Source organism: Physeter macrocephalus, chromosome 1, assembly GCF_002837175.3.
Source record: "Physeter macrocephalus isolate SW-GA chromosome 1, ASM283717v5, whole genome shotgun sequence".
NCBI classification, from domain to species: Eukaryota; Metazoa; Chordata; class Mammalia; order Artiodactyla; family Physeteridae; genus Physeter; species Physeter macrocephalus.
This window is the reverse complement of record NC_041214.2, coordinates 24,213,008-24,232,008: the sequence shown is the minus strand read 5'-3', so window position 1 is coordinate 24,232,008 and position 19,001 is coordinate 24,213,008.

The window sequence follows — 19,001 nt, the reverse complement described above, 5'->3', positions numbered from 1 at the left end:
AAAATAAACAAATAAATTTAAAATTAATTCGTTAATTAATTAAATTTGCCAGTGAATAAACGTTGACATTCTGGTAAAAGAGGAGCTTGTGTTAACACTGGAAGGGTGTTAATTAAAAACAGCTCATATTTTATCATTAACTACATGTAGCATTGATGGACTTACAAGGAAACATTTTCTGTTTAGTTATTCTATTTCTGTTTAAAATTAGGGTCTTTTTTTGAAGGAAATTAAAGAACTAGGAATTTTAGTGAATAAAAATAAATGTCACAAAGAGAAAAAATGGTGAGATCAACAAGAGGTAAATGGGCAAAATACACAAATAGAATTCTCACAAAAGCAGAAATACAATTTCTGTACAAATATCTAGAATTATGTTCAAGTTCACTAGGTTTGAAAAAAATGCATAACAAAACAGCTATGAATGATGCTTTTTGCCCTTCTCATGAGCAAAAGGCTTTTATTATTTCTTTAAACTATAATATTTAATTTTGCTGAGGATGTGTTACGCTGAGCCCTTTCATTTACTTGGTATTAGAGTAAATGGTAACAATTTGGAGCCCATTTGGCAGCATGTGCCAAGAGTCCTGAAATGTTCATTATGTCTCCTGAAGAATCTCATTAAGAATTTTATCTGAAATTCAGAAAATATGCATCAATATTTTCATCACAATTTTATATATTATAGTGAAAATCCTGAAGTAACGTAAATTGATTTGGATCCTACAGAAAGAGGATGTGAAGATGAGCTTATATATATAAGAGATTTATTGGACAAATCTGTGAAAGATAAAGAAGGGGGAGAAGAAGTTGGAAGAGCCTTCAGATTGCAGCGTAGTTCTCAGAAAGTCTCAGCTATACTGATGGGGAGTCCTTGAACAAAGGTTGTAGGGTTCCTGATTTGGGTAGGAATATCCCGGCTCTAGTTCGCACTGTGTGCTCAGTCACCGGCTGGGAGCAAGCGGTCCAAGAGGAGCCTGACCTTGGTGTGAACACCATGGCAGAGCCAAGGAACAGTGCCTGGAGCCGTCAGTGAACTATGCTTCCTGCCACCGTTCCTCTTGTAGATCTGAGCAGTGCACTTCCATGACGCCACAGAACTGCTATGTCTAGAAGATACAATTTTAGTGTAAGTTACGCTCTGATGAGGGTAAGCTTGATGATGTAACAAACAACCACCTTCATGACATAAAAAATAAAGTTCTAATTCTTGCTCATGTCACAGTCCAGTCAGGTATTTGGTAAATGACCTTTTTTAAAAAAAATATATATATTTATTTATGGCTGCATTGGGCCTTCGTTGCTGCGTGCGGGCTTTCTCTAGTTGTCGTGAGTGGGGGCTACTCTGTGTTGTGGTGCGTGGGCTTCTCATTGCAGTGGCTTCTCTTGTTGTGGAGCACGGGCTCTAGGCACGCGGGCTTCAGTAGTTGTGGCTTGCGGGCTCTAGAGCGCAGGCTCAGTAGTTGTGGCGCATGGGCTTAGTTGCTCCACTGCATGTGGGATCTTCCCGGACCAGGGCTTGAACCCGTGTCCCCTGCATTGGCAGGCGGATTCTTAACCACTGTGCCACCAGGGAAGCCCGGTAAATGGCCTTTTATGGAGTGATTCAACAGTGCAGATTCTTTCCAACTTCTTGGATTCCTGAGTCTTTAGCTTGTTCCTCTATAACCATTTGAGAGAAGAAGGAAGGGACAGCAGAGGGAAGATTTGGAAGACAGACTTAGGAGTGACATACATCACTCTCATCTATAGTCCGCTGACTAGAATATGGTTAATCTAACGGCAGGGGCACCTGGGAATGAAGAGAAGCACATGGGTGCTGGCACACTAGGAGTGCCAATATTCTGCCACATCCATGATCCATCCATTCAGCAGAATATTATGCAGATATTTACAAATGTCTTTAAAACTCATCCTTAATTTTATTGAAAGCTACAGGTAAAGGTAATAAGATTATAAGCTATATATATTAACTTTAAAAAATAATCTAAATCTACAAAAAGAAATAATTCAAGAAAGAAATTTTCTCAAATGTCATCATAATTGTCTTAGGACATGCCACTGTGGAAGTTTTTCTTTGTAACTGTTTGTTATTTCTCAGTCATTTTCTATGCATTCCTGTAAATTGCTATTTTATATTTTACAAACATAATCTATAATAGAAGATATGAAGGAGTTAACTCCAGGCTGTTAATATTAATTACTGAAAGACTGGGTTAGGAATGGGGAAGGGTGAGCTGAATAAAAGGAAACAAAATTATTACAGTAAAGAGAAATAGTCTATAAAGGTAAAATACCCTCCAGACATTTAGTACAGAAATTTAGCAGAAGTTAGAGTTTAAATTTCAAGATGTAATATTATTTATTTTTGAAAAACAAATTTTTTATAACTCCTCAAATTTAAGGAACTTGTACATTGTTAACATGGGACAGTTTTGAATATAGGCCTCTCTGATCCGCTGAAATGTCTGCACTCTACCCGTCTCCTCTTCCCTGGCCTCCTCTGCTCTCAACGATGCAGCTGCTCTTGTCCACTACGAATGCTCTGCTGTGGTTTCTTCCAATGCCACGTTCTCTCCCAGTAGGTTAGTGCTATTTAACTAAATGACAGCTTTAATGTCAGCCACTACTGCAGCCGTTAACCCACTCCTGATTAAGCAGAATTCGTGCCACACGTGTAGTGAAACCAGTGTTTTAAAACAAAGCAAAACAGCGCACACACATAACCTAAAAAACACAGCACTGGACACATTTTAGAGTAACTTTTTATCCTTAACATGCTGATATGAAGTGAACAAACGGTAAATTCAGTTCTCTTTTCAAAACCAATCAGACATTACCAAAATAAATTAATCCGACTCTAGGGGTCTCCATTCTATAGCATGCTTACTTCTGTTCGTTGGCCTCAATCTTGGAGGCCAGATGGGACTAAGACCAGCTGAACTTTCTTTCTGATTGGTCTGGGGTTGCTGTAGCAGCCGAAGATGATCTCTGGGGAATTTGGTTGGCATGATTTCTGTCCCCTAAATGAAGAGGCTCACTTTATCTTCAACCTTGATCCTCTAAATCTACTTATTTGCCGTACACAGATACCAGCTACAAGTTGGCCTAGAATTTTAACCACTGTGATTTATTTGATGAAAATTCACCACAGTTATCCTTATCTGGACCAATTTTGCACTGACTACTAGATTGGGCTCTGATTTGGGAAACCTTGGAAAGAAATTGTAAGTGGCCTATTTGCATAAAATAGTCAATAGTGCACTTGCTTCATAATATGCTGGTCTGATTTAATTTGTGATTAGAAGGAAATAGTCTAGATTCCCTCAGAAGCCGTAGAAATAGCAGAGCTAACGGATGTTCTCTGGAATGAGCCTTGATTCATCGTGGAACCGGGTCTAGCCACTCTTGGGTGGCAGTTCTTAGGCTTTGGAGCCCAGATTATGATGAACGGTCTCATTAGGTGATTTTATGTGTGAATACAGTGCATCCATGAGAACTGTCACATGTATGATTTGTGAACTTTGAATTTTGGATATGTACTACAACTCTACCTATTAACACCTACCGTTCCAAACATGGATGTTAGATGAGCAACTGCTGATGATTCCTGCATATGTCCAATCCTTTGTGATCTTCCACATTTGGTTGCTACTTATTTTATTCCCCACTGCCTAATTCAAAGGCCAGATATCTGACTTAGCTCCACACAGATGATGGTGTAGAAATATTTTCCTCTTTCTGTTCTTGGATTGCAGGTAAATGACTGTCTGTGCTAATACTGGGAAAAGAAAGTCAGAATCATTCAACACTTGGCTTAGAATTTGTTTTTTGTGGGTTTTTTTGGCCATGCCATGCTGCATATGAGATCTTAGTTCCCGGACCAGGGATCAAACCAGCACCCCCTGCAGTGGAGGCGTGGAGTCTTAACCACTGGACCTCCAGGGAAGTCCCTTGGCTTAGATTTTTATCAACACACTTTGGGGATTGTTACTGAGGTGTAATTAATAATATTGTCTCATCTCCAGGTGAGTTTCTTTGACCTGCTGCTGGCTCAGCACTTCTTTTGTCTGCAATGGCTTCAGCGTAGTTGAGGAACAGCTGGCATTGGCTGTGTGGAAGTCTAACTGACAAGGAAACAAGGATTTGCACTCCCACCTCTTCATACTCAAATTGGTTCTTCTTTAGCAATTCTTTAACCTGTTTCTGTAGTTAGTTTTAAAGTTAAGTCCTGCCTTGCATTAATGCTCTTTTTTTTTGGTGGTGTTTATCCCTCCTATTTACCCACACGTTGGAATAATTACCTTCCTGAGTAGTGGGTCTCCCCAACACCTGTAGGGGAGGTGCTCCATTGACCAGCTGTCTCCCTCCCCAGGAGTCTGAGACCAACTGAACTCAGTGCAAAAGGAAGACCAATGTGTTATTTCCACCCTGTACTGCCTTTGCAAAGAGTCAGGTGCACAAAGATTTACTTTGATTTGGGGATGGTTTTCCCCACGAGGCATAGCTCTTCCGTGACCATCTTCTTCTTCACTCTGGAGTTCACTCATGAACCACCTGTGAGAATAGCTGCAGAGGTGTGAGAATAGCTGCAGAGGTGTGAGAATAGCTGCAGAGGTGTGAGAAACTTAATAGGCTGGATGCTAGTAAACTTTAAAGATGAGAAGTACTTTACAACAGCTAATTATAATTTATTTAAGTATTAAAATTTTTTTATTATGTGAAACTGCATCTATAGAATTTCTGTTGACAAGAAAAATATGCTAAAACATCTTTGAGGCAAAACAAATAAAGTAGTTTAAGCCAAAATGATGATTCCCAAAATTTTCTTTTGGGACTCGTGGCTTAAAACCAAACTAAGTCCAACCAAATCGAACAAACCAAGCCAAACCATCCAAACAATAATGTCCTTAACGATGGCCAATATATCTTACTATGTCACCATATTGTGGGGCAATGTTATGTGCTTAATATTATGAGTTTTGAAGTTGCAGAAACTAGATACAAATTCACACTTTGCCAGTTTCTAGCTGTAAAATATTGGGTAGTTATTTAACCTTTCTTGAACTCAGTTTTCTCATCTGTAAAATGGGATATTGGGAGGACTAAGTACTATAATGTGTTTGTAAAATAGTGACTGATTCAAAATAAGTGCTTGATTGTTCTGTTTGGGCTGTTACAACAAAAATGCCAGAGACTGGGTGGCTTAAAGAACAAAAATTAATTTCTCACATTTCTGGAGGCTGGGAAGTCCAAGGTTAAGGTGCTGGGAGATTTGGTCTGGTGAGAGCCCACTTCCTTGTTCATAATTGGCCATCTTCTTGGTGTGTCCTCATGTCAGAAGGGACGAGAGCTCTCTGGGGTCTCTTTTATAAGGCACCAACCCCATTCATAAGTGCTCCACCTTCGTAACCTAATTACCTCCCAAAGACCATACCTCCTAATATGAACACCTTGGGAATTAGGGTGTCAATATATGATTTTTTTAGGGGAGCAGGGGTGACACAAAAAATTCAATCCATAACAGTGCTCAGTAAAAACTAGGACTTAGGAGTTGTAAAACATTGCCCTTCAGCCAGTGTGCACCAGGGTCTCATTTCTCCAAACCCATGAACTATGGCCAGCATCTGGACTGATTGGTGATATTGGAGACTAATTAATTGCCGTCCTTGGTGCATCTGTGTTTTAACATTTGCTAATATTACCCTTATGTAATAATATGTTGTGAGACTATTTCAAAGTGAAAAAAAAACACAAAGTAGCCTCTTCATTCTCTAACTCCCCCGCCTCACATTTCACACTTCTTACCCTTTTAACAGACCTCACAGTAGAAACAAACTAATAAAACAAACAAAAAATTCAATCCAAGCAACAAAACACTCCTTTTGGAGACTATTGTATTGATGTGTTGTGTCAAGACAAATGTAAAATGCAGATAAACAATAGCAAAAAACTTAAAATCCTCTGCTGGTTTCAGAAAATCTTTCCTAAGTTATTGAAGTTACTTTGAGTTACTTCATATGTTTGACTGAGAGCCAGCTTATCTCCCTTGTTATCTTTTGCCTGATTGTCTGTCTAGAGCAAAGACTGTCTCTCTGTCTGTAGAGGAGATGGCATAGCCTTTGTTGAGTTCTAAATTAGGAAACATTTGTTCTAGTTCTGAATTGGCCCCTGACTTGCTGTGTGACTCTGGCTTCCTCATACAACTTCTCTGATCCTTAGTTTTCTCTACCCTATTGGTAGCATGGTATATATAAGTGGTAACTATTGGGTCTTAATAACGATGTTATTTTGGCAAAATATATAGGAATTCTTAAATCTATTATTTTCTCAAGAATTCACCATTTGAGATAAACAAAAAGAAAAATAAGAATATAGTGGCAGCACAAATAAGGTTAGCAATGGCTTTGGCCTTCGAATTTAGGCAGTTCTTCTGATAGCTCAGCTGAACCTTGAGGATTTATTTATTTATTTTTTTAATTTAATGCTAAGTAGGCCAAGAGAACTTCAAACCAAAGCTGGCTTTGCTTGTTTTTTTGTTTTTTTCCCTAAGCACAAGCTACAGACCTTGTTCTTCTCACCCAAGAGACCTGAAGATAAGGCATGAAAGAGAAAACCAGCAGTTAGGATTACCGCCTCAATGAGAGGGCTGGAGAGATGGAAGGAGAGAGGGAAGGAGGGGGAGTGAGAGAAAGACTGAGAATCTGAACAAGAGCTACATGTTGGTCATTCAGAAATTATAGAGTGAAAGGAACACCCCTCATGACTAACATTTACTTGGGTACAGTAACGCCATTAGTGCACTGCCCAGTATACGGGATACTCAACTTTGGGGGTATTATTTGACAAAGTTGGGGTGCTATACCTTTTCAGTCAAAAACAAAAATCACCTTTGGCTGTTTTCCTGATTAAGAAATCAGGGGATTGAAACCAGGCTTTTATTGTAAACAACCTGACTTGGATCAGGCTTGGTTTAAAAGGGGTTGACGGCTTGGTTGGAAAGTAGCAGTAGCTGGAGGATGGACCACAGTTATTGGGACTTGTTCTGTATCTTTCTGTGAATCAAATACAGCACAGTTCAGTACTTAAAAGCATAGACTCTGAGTTTGAATTCCATCTCTGCTACTATTTATATGGCCATGGGTGAGTCATTTGACCGCGTATCTCAGTTTTTTCATCTTTAAACTGAGAGCTACTACTAATCTCTATAAATGTAGTAAAAAATTCAACTTTGCACAAGAGTGGTCTGGCCTTTGCCCTACTTGAGGTTATCTGTAAGCCCTTGGAATGTCTTGCCTGATGAGGGTGTCTTTGTTTACCTGGGGGCTTTGAGCCATGCCAGAAGGTCTAATAATGTGATTTATGGTGGGGATGTTGAATTCTATGCTATCAGTTTGACCTGTGAAGGCACTGGAAACTGATGTTAGCTGTGTGGGCAGTCGATGATGGAGCCCATCATCTGTAAAGATTCCAGAATTCAGGTGAGCTTTCCTGGTTGGCAATGCTCTGTGTGTACAGTCACCCATCATCACCAGGAGGTGTCAACACTGCCCACGACTACACGGGAGAGGACATGTGGAAGCTGATGTGGTATCCTCCTGGACTTGGCTCTATGCAACTCCTCACTTGGCTGATTTTTTTTTAATTTTAATTTTATATTGGAGCATAGTTGATTAATAATGTTGTGTTAGTTTCTGCTGTACAGCAAAGTGAATCAGTTATACATATACATATACCCACTGCTTTTTAGATTCTTTTCCCATATGTCATTAGAGTATTGAGAAGAGTTCCCTGTGCTATACAGTAGGTCCATATCGGTTATCTATTTTAAATATAGTAGTGTGTACATGTCAATCCCTTGGCTGATTTTAATCAGTAGTTTCTTTGTTTTTTTTTGTTTTTGTTTTTTTTTGGCTGTGCCGCACAGCTTGCGGGATATTGGTTCCCCTACCATGGGTCAAACCTGGGCCCCCGCAGTGAAAGTGCAGAGTCCTAACTACTGGACCGTCAGAGAATTCCCTAATCTATAGTTTTTAGCTTGTAATAAACTGTAACTGTGAGTCTAACAGCTTTCAGTGAGTTCTGTGAGTCCTTGCAGTGAATTATTGAAACTAAGGGTTGTCTTGAGGATTCTGAACTTTCAATTGGTGTCAGCAGCGAGACAGTCTTGTGGTCTGTGTTCCCTCTGACTTCACACATTCTTATAGGGCTTTGTAGAGGATTAAGTTGGATAATAGATGTTAAAGACAAATACGCCTGGCACAGAGCAAACTTTCAATAATTCAGCTATTGTCATTGTTTATATAATTTGAAGTTATACCAGGCAAGACCCGAGAAGTGACTCAGCCAAGGTTGTCAAATTTAGCAAATAAAAATACAGAACATACTTATTCTAAAAAAAAAAAAAAATTGTTCATCTGAAATTCAAATTTAACAGGCCTTCCTGTATTTTATCTGGCAACCCTAAACATAGCCCAGTGTTTTCATTTTCTAGATGAAGAGGCTATATCCACAGTGGTTAAATATGCTGGTATCTGTAGTTAGAATGTGGTTGACGTGGGATAAGAATGCAGATCTTTTGATTCCCACGTACTTAGGAAAAACCCTAAAATATGCTACAGGTAGAGGAGATACACCTTGAAAGGAAGGCTAATAAGGGGATATAAATGCTGGTGATGTATAATGAGGGGTTGAAATTGCCCATTTGTAGCCACTCAATCAGGGAACCCTAAGAGGTCTCCTGGGTTCTATCCAAGGAGTAATCACTTGACAGAGAAATTTAAATTTTGTGTGTTAGGACAGGCCATTTGAAATCTATTCTGAGCATTATATCTACTCAATGCCTTGCTACTGTAAATACTTTCCAAACCTGTTTGAAGGAAATCAGTATTTTCTGGGTAACTGTCACATGTACTTTGAATTTTACTGGTGGTCTTTCCTATGGTTGCTTAGTTCTGTACAATTTATAAAGCATTAGTACTTCATCTTCACAATAACTTGGAGGGGTAGGCTGAGCAGATAGTAAAATCTCAGTTTTACAAATGAGTAAACTGGGGCTTAAAGAATGTTTGGCGTGCCCACATTCACTGGCTGGTATGCTGAGGAGAAGGTATGGCAACTTCCAACTCCTGGTCCAGGGATTTCTTTACTATTCAATGGTTTATGATTCCAGACACATATAGCAAGATTAGAAATGAATTACAGAACCACTTCCTTCTGTATTAGTCTTCTCTTGCTGCCATAACAAAATATCATAGACTAGGCAGTTTTAATGACAGAAATTGACTTTCTCAAACTTCTGGAGGCTAGAAGTCCAAGATCAAGATGCCAACATCGTTGGTCTTTGGATAGGGCACTCTTCCTGGCTTGTAGATGGCCACCTTCTCCCTGTGTCTTCAGATAGCTTCTTCTTTGTAGAGATCTCTGGTGTCCCCTTTTTTGGTTTGTTTGTTTGCATTTTAAAGAATTTTTAGAAATTTTAGTGAAATAGAGTTGATTTACAATGTTGTGTTAATTTCTGCTATACAGCAAAGTGATTCAGGTATATATATATGTATTTTTTATATTCTTTTCCATTATGCTTTATCACAGTATATTGAATATAGTTCCCTGTGCTATACAGTAGGACCTTGTTGTTCATCCTTTCTATGTGTAATAGTTTGCATCTGCTAATCCCAAACTCGCAAACCTTCCCCCCGCCGGCCCCAACTTGACAACTACAATTCTGTGAATCTGTTGTGTCTCTTCTTATGAGGACATCAGTCCCATCACATTCAGGCCCTACCTTTATGATGTCATTTAACCTTAATTACCTCCTTAAAGCTTTCATCTCCAAATACAGTCACATTAGCGGTTAGGGGCTTCAAAATGTGAATTTTGTGGGGATACAGTTCAGTCTATAACACCTACATTACATACCTTTGCGTGCTCAGTCCTTTGTTAACGTCAAGTGACGTAATGGGAAAGAGTGAGATTTCTAAATGAGACCGATGAGGTCCACTCCTACCTTCTTCCCCACATACCCACATAGTAGTTAAACTATTAATACTTCAGGCAGTTTAACCTCCATGAGCCTCAATAATGACAACACCTCATAGGACTGTTGTGGGCAAGAAAATGAAATGCTGTTGGTAAAGTGCCTAACATTTACAGAAGATATTGTTCAAATACTAATGCCCCATCCCTTTTGATGCCACAAATAAGGAATAAAATGAAATAGTTATTAACTTGTCTTGATCATTATATTTTTATTTTGGGGGGAGAGAATTGTGTGATTGTTCACCAATCAAGTTCTTAAATAATGTTTTTTCCTAAATTGTTTTCCCGTTTCTCATTTTCAAGCTGCATTTGCTTTTTTTTTTTCTTTTAATAAATTTGTTTATTTTTGGCTGCGTTGGGTGTTTGTTGTTAAGCGTGGGCTTTCTCTAGTTGTGACGAGCGGGGGCTACTCTTCATTGCGGTGCGTGGGCTTCTCACTGCAGTGGCTTCTCTTGTTGCGGAGCACGGGCTCTAGGCGCGCGGGTTTCAGTAGTTGTGGCTCACGGTCTCTAGAGCGCAGGCTCAGTAGCTGTGGTGCACATGGGCTTAGTTGCTCCGTGGCATGTGGGATCTTCCCGGACCAGGGCTCGAACCCGTGTCCCCTGCATTGGCAGGCGGATTCTTAACCACTGCGCCACCAGGGAAGTCCTGCATTTGCTTTTAAACCATATTTTTATGGTTTAAACATTCATATTTAACTGGAAGGATCCCTGTAAAATCTTTGTCTATGGGTGGCCTAAAGATGGCTGTTTTAGATGAAACTGTTTATTTTGCAGATAATTCAGTAACAGTCCTGTTTTGACTTTCCTATCCTGGATAGTATCATGTTTTACAAACGTATGAGTGAAACATGCTGATGTAAAAAACAAAGACGCCTTCATTCAGAGCAAACATAACCTTCCCAAATCACAAGGATCAACTATAGACTTGTCTATACAACCCGTCTGACTAATGTCTGTGGCATATTTGGCTACAGAGATCATTTGAATCATCAACATTGACATAGACAATGCTTACTTTACAAAGTGCCCCAGTGTAGTTGTGTTGGGGAAGAACCGCAAGACCACTTTGACCGCCTAGAGAGAAAACCAGTTGATTTGGACTTAAGATTTTGAGGGTCTTCAACTTGATTTTAGACATTACAAACTTTGAAGCATGAGAAAGGGTAGATTCATCCTTTCAGTTTTTCATGACGTTATTTCATCCCCTGCCCTACCTCCTCGAAATATTTAAAAAGAGATGCCTTTAGTTTCTTGCTGCTCTTTTGCTTAGAACATTGGCTGTGGATTGAAATCACGGGGAGAGTTTTTAATATCCTGTTGCCAGAGTCTCACGTAAGCCAATTAAATCAAGACCTTTGGGGGTGGGTCTCAGGCCTCCATAGGTAGTTGTTAAAGCTCTCCAGGTGCGTCCAATCAAGACTCAACCACTGTCTTAGAAGAAAACAGACAAATCTTTTGACCAGAACAGTAGTTTTCAACTGAGCTGAACATTACTATCACTTGGGAGAATATGGAGATGCTATCATTGCCTGGGGCCCCATAGTAAGGTGCTCTAATTTTATATGTTTGGGAATTTTCTCTATTTGACAGCAACTTGCCTGTAATACATATGTAGAGTTAAACTCCCAGCTTTGAGCTGAGTTCAAAAGCAGTAAGCTCCTTTTCTCTCCTCTGCAAATCTCTGAATGGTGCTTAGATATGTTTGGGAATTTTCTCTATTTGACAGCAACTTGCCTGTAATACATATGTAGAGTTAAACTCCCAGCTTTGAGCTGTGAGTTCAAAAGCAGTAAGCTCCTTTTCTCTCCTCTGCAAATCTCTGAATGGTTCTTAGATATACAATTCCCATGTTCTCTTGTATTTTATGAATGCTTAAACCTTCCATTTCCATACAAATTCATACATGGTTAAAACAAAAGAAAAAGATGAATATATACAGTACTTCCAAAAAGATGAATTGTTCATATAAGAAGAGCAAAAACAAAAAACAAAAAAACGCAAGAAACAAAATTTAAGCCAAAAATGTCAGGAAAAACACACAAAAATAAAAATCAACCATAGTTAACTTACTTGTAATCATTTACATTTCCAGGAACTATGCTAAATATTTCTTTGGTATTATTTAAACATCTAACAATCTTGTGAGGTAAAGACTATTGTTAATCTCATTTTTTAGATGCAGAAACCAAAGGTTCATTTCCAAGGTCACATGCCTATTAAGTGTCATTATTGAGGTATGAGGTTTCACCCCACTCCTAAGCTAACAGGTTAGCCTCTTACAGTTTCACGGATGCCTGCAAAAGACACAACACTCCTGGATCAAAGACAAAAGACACAGCAGGTAGCATGAATTTCATGTTTCTGTCAGTTACTCTTGCCCCTCAAGTCCCAGGGAGGCAACGTGGAGACAGACCCAGCTGGATGCTGTGGGTTCGCATCACAGCTGAGGAGCCCCAAGTTTAGGAGATCCCAATCTTTTTAATGGATTGCACGCAAACTTGTCCAACAATTGCCCTGAGTGGAGACATTATTATACTGGGCAACAAATAATACGCTCTCTGCTCCAGAGACACTTGGACCATCTCTGCTGTCCCAGGTTGTTCACTACACAAACAGCTTTGAAAAAATATTCCAGAATAAAGGCTGTTAGTACCTCTGCTGAAAGGATGTGCAGAAATGTGAGATACCCATGGATAATTGTCTTCCAGCATGGAGTCATATTTTCAGCCCAGATGGTCTGACTCTAGCCTGTGCTTTTAACTATCATACAGGCTCTCCTTGATAAACTGGAGTAAGTAATCAGAAGAGAAGAGATGGGAAGATAAAGTTCAAAAGCAAAGTGGGAAGCTGTGAAATAAGTTTTGAAGTTGACAAAGGAACTAACTAGTTATGTACCATTTCCATTTGTCATGTAAAGTTACTAATTTAGGGATATGAATCACCTTTATCAGGAGGTAATCTCCATTCTGTTTCTCTTGAGCTTGATTTTCTGGGGATAATTAAGATGTTTTACTGTCTCTACTATTGCTGGCATCTCGAGAAGTCAACGAAGAAGGTACAGAGGTTGAGTGTTTTTTCTGCTAGAACATCATGCCAAGAGATGAGGTCTTAGAGCTTCCTCGAGGATAGAATGACTTTCTTCACAGCACCAATATTGTAGATAGGCATTATTATTGATATACTACATTATTATTGATACAGTATAACCAGGTTGTGGGATCCATAATTTTATTGTTTCCATGTGAAATGGTATTTCAGGCAACCAGCCTTTGAATGAAATTTTGGAGTGAATGGAGAGTATTTCTGTAATAGCAGTTGTTGTGTTCATATTTCTTTAAAAAGGTAAATTTTAAAGTCTAATTTCAATTGTTCCTTGAATGTCGCGTGACCAGGTACCATTTATCCTCCAATAACTCTTTAGTGGAAAAATAACAGAGCACTAAGAGAAAATATCTTATACTCAGCAAGGCTGCCTGTGTGCTAATATCAACTGGAAAATTACTCAAATATAGTTTATAATTTAAGAGTAGAATAATAGAATATAAACTGAAATGGTGCATACATCAACATGACATGAATTATATTGTTTTAAGATATAGTGTCTGTTTCTCAATTTGTAGATGGATGCGGAGGTTCAGTGAGTGCTTTGCTGGCTTCCTCCCCTTATGAGAACAGCCAATAATTATCTTAATATCTCCTGAAATGATCTACAAGTAATTCAAATTGATGACAACTTGAGTGGTGCCAAACGACTTGGCAGGAAGTCAGAGACTTCTTTGAACACAGCCATTTGTGCTGACCTGCTCTGTAACTCTATATAATGGGATTTGACTGATGCAGCATAACATTAGCCATCTAGAACAAAATTGGGAAGCAGCACTTTCTCCAAGCCATCAACATGAGAAAAATATGGCTCTAAACTGTGTGTGTTGAAAGGGGTTCATTTTCTTCTTGCTGTTTGCTAGTTTAACATGAGACCATTGAGTCTAGGACCACTGGCCTATGTAAATGAGCTGGATATGCCCAGGGAGATCTGTGATGCTTCACCATTCAGAGGTAATAAACTGGCCAATAGATGACACATAGTTGAAAGCAGAGACATCTTTTGTCCAGTGTTATTTCCATATGGAGCAATGGCTTAGAGAAATCTATTACTGAATTCTAAATAGCATTTTATTTTCAGGATCATTAATCCCAACTCTTTCCATTCCTAGTTTTTATTAGAGATGAGACGATAATCCACTTATTGACAGGAAATTATCCCTAGGACATTCTTGGTCATTACATTACTTCCGTAAATGTATCAATGATTTTTTGTCAGAGTAAATTGACATGGTTGTGGGAGTTGGGGAGAGTGTGGCATCTCTTGCACTTATGATAGTGGTGATATTTTGTGACCTTTTCATTTCATTGTGTTTCATGTGGGTCAAACTCTTCTATTTGTTACAATCTTCTTTTCATTGACTGCCACATGTTGAATTATTTTTTAAGGAAAAATATTTTTTTTTAGCTGCTGAAAATGATGAAGTCCATATTAGGCAGTAAAGTTTTTTTAATATATATATATATTATTGAAGTATAGTTAATTTACAATGTTGTGTTAGTTTCAGGTGTACAGTGATTCAGTTTTATATATATATATATACATATATATATATATATACATATATATATATACGTATGTTTATACTTTTTCAGATTCTTTTCCCTTAAAGGTCATTACAAAATACTGAGTTTAGTTCCCTGTGCTATACAGTAGGTCCTTGTTGGTTATCTATTTTATATATAGTATTGTGTGTATGTTAATCTCAACCTCCTAATTTATCCCTCCCCCACCCTTTTCCCCTTTGGTAACCATAAATTTGTTTTCTATGTCTATGGGTCTATTTCTGTTTTGTAAATAAGTTCATTTGTATCCTTTTTTTTTTTTTAGATTCCTCCTGTAAGCAATATCATATGATATTTGTCTTTCTCTGTCTGACTTACTTCACTTAGTATGGTAATCTCTAGGAATAGAAGCTAAGTTTTTAACTTTACAAATTTCACATAATTATTAAACAAATATTAAGTGTGGATCAACTATGCACCAAGCAAAGGGCTATATCTTACAAAGAGATGAATTATACCTAGTCTCTACAATTGAATCTCTACAACTAAGTTCATAGCCCTGCTTGTTTCAGAAATGTCAATTCTCCTTGCTTAGTAAATCACTTGGAATTTTTTTCTAAATTTTAAAATTTGATTTGTTCGTCCAGATGTTCAAATGGAAGTTTGCTAAAAGCCACATGCAGCAGACACTAAGCTGCATAGCCCAGATTCCCATTACATGTGTTGGCAGGCCTCCTCTCTAAACTCCTTCCTGGAATTGCCCTCAGCTGCCTCGTGCAAGGATGTGTCCCCTCCCGGGGCATGCAGTCACTGGAGGACCATGTATAAAAGCTCAGCACCCCTCACCCCAACTCAGGATGACTCTGCCAGGTCATCCCACCTCCAGAGCTCCCTATGGAATTTTTAAATAGCTTGTGTACATATGAGTTTCCTAAAATTAGAAATATAGCGAAATGAAACATGTTAGAGTAAACTCATTGATTTATGTCTGGTCCTTCCTGAAGTCCTACTAAAATGATCCCAAAGGAATGAAAAAGTTTAAAAAGCCCACAGGAAAAAAAAAACAAACAAAACATGAAGAATAAAAGAGAAGACTACAATAGACTAAAAACATAAACCAATTTTTTAATTGCTGGGAAACTGATGTATGAGTGGGAATTGACTTATCCAACTACAGAAATCTCAAATCTAAGCTTACTAGTGGAAGAGTAAAGAAGAACCAAGCCAGTTTGTCCTGTGGATGCCTGGAAAGGCTAAAGAGTTGGTGGTATCAGGTACCTCAGGACAAAGGATATAGGATTGGATGAAAAAAGGGAAGATCAGATGAAAGTCTTGAAAGTGTCAGACCATGGGATCACCTTCCTGATCGCAAATTGTTACCTTTCTCTAACCCATGAAGAAGCCTGAGTAAAATTTTCTTACTCTAGATGTTGAGTCAGACAAGTTCTGAGTTGGGGAATACTGAACACACCCAGGGTGGCTGTGGTGAGGCACACTGAAACTACAGGAATTAAGTCAAAGGCTACATACTGAATTGTGAGATCCTTACACCATACTTCCCTTCCTTGGTTCCCAGAATGCACTTAGCTGGGTGATTTCCCCAGGCAAGAGACTGGAAAATTGCTTTCTTGGAAACTGATTAGCCTAAGAAAAAATTCCTACATGCTGAATCAGGGGTCTTCAATGAAATTGCTGGGTTTTAATTTGACCATGCTACAATAAAGCCCACCAGTTGCCAAGACTACTCAGGTCTATAGAACTTACAGTCATCAGTTTAGTTCCTTGTTCTTAAATGTAAAGAGAGAGCAAAAAGTCACCTAACCTTCAAGGAAGCCTCTATAAGAGAGAGAGGGAGAAGAAGAGGAGGAGAAGAGGGAATAAAGTCAAAGAAAAAGAGGCAATACAGATAACAGGCTAACACGTGCATGTGTATGCTCACATGCACGAGCGCACACTCACACACACACACACACACACACACACACACACACACACACACACACACACTGCTATAGACTGGATACTTATGCCCCTCCCCAAACACATATGTTGAAACTTAATCCCCTGTGTAATAGTATTTGGAAGTGAAGACTTTGGGAAATGATTAGGTGGATCTCTCATGACTGGGATTAGTGTCCTTATGAAAGAGGCCTCAGAGAACTCTTCCACCATGTGAAGGCACACTGAGAAGACAGCCCGCTAGAAACCAGAAGGAGGTCTCACCAGACATCACATCTGTTGGTGCCTTGATCTTGAACTTTCCAGGCTCCAGAACTGTGAGAAATAAATTTCTGTTGTTTATAAGCCACACAGTCTATGGTATTTTGTTATAGCAGCCTGAATGAACTAAGACACACATACACACCCAATTAACATCCTCATAGAGATTGTACACATGAAGTAAGAACAAGGGGCCATAAAATAAAGATGAGCCAGATAATAAGAAATGGTAATATAATATTTAAAAATGGTAATATAAATAAAAAGTCAAAAAGAAGGATTGAAAGTTAACTTCTAAAATATTTTCCGGAAAGTATAAAAATAGTGGAAACAAGTTAAAAATAATACATCCAATAGGCCTGACATTCAACTAAAATGAGTCCCAGAAGGAGAGAACAAAGATATTTGATTTGATATTTCAAATGTCAAGGTCAAAGTTAAGATCCTTTAAAAGTCAAAGATTCTAAAAAGAAAATAAAAAGTTATATATCAATGAATTAGAAATCACAATGCATTAAGTAGCATCAGAACCTAGAACAGGGAGTGGCAAATTACAGCCTGTTTTTGTAAATAAAGTTTTACTGGAACAGGGCCATGCCCATTTGTTTATAAATTTTCTATGATTCCTTCAAGCTATGATAGCAGAGTTAAGTAGCTGCAACACAGATCATACAGTCTGTAATGCCAAAAAATTTAATATCTGGTTCATGATTGAAAAAAATTGGCCAACACCTGAACTAGAATTCAGCTGAGTGAGGCCTTCAAAATGATGAGAATATATGATTTATAACTGATAATTTGTTACCCAGCCCCACTAAAAATCAATCATGAATGTAGAAAATGGCATTTTCAGACATGTAAAATCTTGAACATTTTACCACCCAAACACCCTTCTCAGAAAGCTACTAAAAAAACAAAATGAAGGGGATTCGCAGAGAAATTAATTAAAGCAAATTTTAGGGTGAAATCTGTAGATCAAGCAATGCAATTTGAAGTAGGTTGATTGGGGATTTGGTAGGGATACTCTAATGAATAATATTGCTAGAACATTGGATACATATATTTAGAGGAAGTTGGAGCACTTGGGATGAATTAGTCAGGTATACATACATTTTTAAAGCAAATATAAAAGATAAGGCAAGTATACCTGCAGGGAAGCACAAGTTTGTACAAGAAAGAAAATGTAATAATAGCATACTTAGTGGCTTAACTGTGAACAATATTTAGCTGGTCATAATAATGTGAACTTAATCCAAAAATATGATATAACTGTATTTGGAGGGTGGGGATGAGGGAAGAGTGTGTGTGTGTGTGTGTGTGCGCGTGCATGTGTGTGTATGCACGAGCTGTGTATGGAGAATGGCACATTCTTCCTCTTCCATGTAAGAATTAAGTAATTGATAACAGTATAATCATGTTATTTTAAAATATGGATGTATATACCCTAAGAAAAAGCTACGAGAGATGAAAGTGGCTGCTTCTGATGAGTGAGAATCATTTGTTGGCAAGGAGAATCGGGAGTGGGGAGAAAGGGGACCGAAGATATCAGCTTTTCATTTTAAGTCTAGTATTTATTTTTAAACTTTGAACCTCTATTTTTTTTTAAATTGAAGTATAGTTGATTTACAATGTTGTGTTAGTTTCATGTGTACAGCAAAGTGATTCAGTTACACATATATATATATATTCTTTTTTCAGATCCTTTTCCACTAGAGGTTATTACAAGATATTGAATATAGTTCCCCATGCGATATAGTATGGTCTTGTTGTTCATCTATTTTATATATAGTAGTTTGTATCTGTTGATCCCAAGCTCCTAATTTATCCCTACTCCCCCTTTCCCCTTTAGTAATCATGAGTTTGTTTTCTGTGTCTGTGAGTCTGTTTCTGTTTTGTATATAGATTCATTTGTATTATTTTTTAGATTTCACATATAAGTGATATCATATGATATTTGTCTTTGTCTGACTTACTTCACTTAGTGTGATAATCTCTAGGTCCTAAAGTGTGAACCTCTATTACTTAAATAAAAATGAAAGTTAAATCTTAATTTAAAAAGAGATCTGGGGCTTCCCTGGTGGCGCAGTGGTTGCGCGCCCGCCTGCCGATGCAGGGGAACCGGGTTTGCGCCCC